This window comes from Sinocyclocheilus grahami, unplaced genomic scaffold (assembly GCF_001515645.1).
Source record: "Sinocyclocheilus grahami isolate Dianchi unplaced genomic scaffold, SAMN03320097.WGS_v1.1 scaffold968.1, whole genome shotgun sequence".
Lineage (NCBI taxonomy): Eukaryota > Metazoa > Chordata > Actinopteri > Cypriniformes > Cyprinidae > Sinocyclocheilus > Sinocyclocheilus grahami.
The window spans coordinates 272,706-274,274 of record NW_015506147.1 but is presented as its reverse complement, the minus strand read 5'-3'; the positions used below and the strand labels follow the sequence as shown (position 1 = coordinate 274,274).

At 36.8% G+C, this 1,569-nt stretch overlaps 1 long non-coding RNA gene across 1 annotated transcript in view; it reads right to left on the bottom strand.

Annotated features, from left to right (window-relative positions):
• Positions 1-481, bottom strand: part of LOC107564878 (uncharacterized) — a 19,584-nt gene extending 19,103 nt beyond the window's left edge. Inside the window, exon 1 of the long non-coding RNA XR_001606298.1 lies at positions 468-481. This is a non-coding gene — a long non-coding RNA (uncharacterized lncRNA). The remainder of the gene's footprint in view (positions 1-467) is intronic.
• Between the last annotated feature and the right edge of the window lie 1,088 nt (positions 482-1,569).

The following is a 1,569-nucleotide window of genomic DNA, read 5'->3' as shown; positions in this document are numbered from 1 at the left end:
ATTTAGAACGAGCAGAAATATGTGAGAAATATAACGACCCTGATACAAATGAGCTGTTATAGGAGCAATAGCCATGTGGGTAGCGCTGTGTCATATGCCATAGCTGCACAAGGTGTTTGTCACAGCTCCAGACTTATTTGTTCATTAATGACGTCATCAGCGACTAGTCGACTTCGACTCGACTTTCATCACATAAAAGTCGACTTTAAAAAATCAGAAGTCATTCAACCCCTAGTGTGTATTTATATGCACTCACACTTTGCTATAAAGTGGCTATATGGACAAAATGCCCTAGTATTTATGTAAATAAATGAATGCAAACTGAATTTTTAGTGGATCAAAGCACGTATGTACATTATCCTACTTGACTTCTTGACTGTACTGTGATTCATTTTCAGTTATGTCGAATTCTAAATGAATCGGGAATCGTTAATTTGATGGTACTGTATGCTTTAGGTCGGAGCAACAAGTGCAACAAGAAAACATCCTAGTTTACATAACTTAAATCATCAGAGTCATACTCTATGTGGTAAAATGCCTGTACATTAATCAGTTGTTATTGAGTGATTCTTCAATTTATAAAGATAAATAAAAATTTAACTTCCTGGGAAACTAGCGCAAAGTAATAACAATAAAAATAGAAGTTGCTGCAACCAGGGAAGCCTGATGTGGCTCTTTTCTCCTCTATAATAAAAGAAGAGCGCGCAGACAAAATGCAATAGTAAGCGCTGTCATGTTATCTTGTGTTAGGATGCCTGATTTTTGGGAACACAATCATATGAGACAGTTATGGGAGGTGATTATAGACCTTATGCATCAGAGAAACAGGTGTAGAGCCATCTTTAGAGTTTAGTATTTGAATTTTGCTTTTTACGGTGGCTCTATAGCATCACTGTTGAGTAATTAGCTGGTGAATTGGATTTACTTCAGTTAACGAAAGTTATCATGTGCGTTGTAATGTTCGAAGCTGAAATCATAACAAATGTCATTAGACCAGGAAGATTTTAAAATGAGCAGTTTATTCATTAATTCAGACAAACTTACCTTTATGCTGTGCTTCCATCATATTCACATCTCTTCTTATTGGATGAATAAATGATCTGATTCAATTTTATACATTTTAGAATTTGTATGCATCTTGGCATTTCCATCCAGCATTTTTTTAGCGATATCCCAAAATTTGCATAAAAATAGGTGAATGGAAACATAAGTAATGACTCCCCAGTCTGGAGCCTTGGCTGGTCAAGCCAAGTTCACACTACACGACTTTAAATGTCGGCAGATCGCTGTGCTGTTCAGACTACATGACTTGCTGTCTGTCTTGAAGTCGTTGTGGTGTTCACACTACATAACACCAAGTAAATGATCCACAACAGGGGGTCACACAGTACACGAGCTGACAGCAACTGTCACCCAATGACTTTACATGGTCCCCAAATCACTTTCTGTCATGAAAACACATGCGAGAATTTGAACTCGAAACTACAATTGAAACCGGAGTTGTTTATTTGAAAATGGATGAGAAACAGATGAGAAATGTACTCTATTTAGTTGTGGGTAATTTGTAGT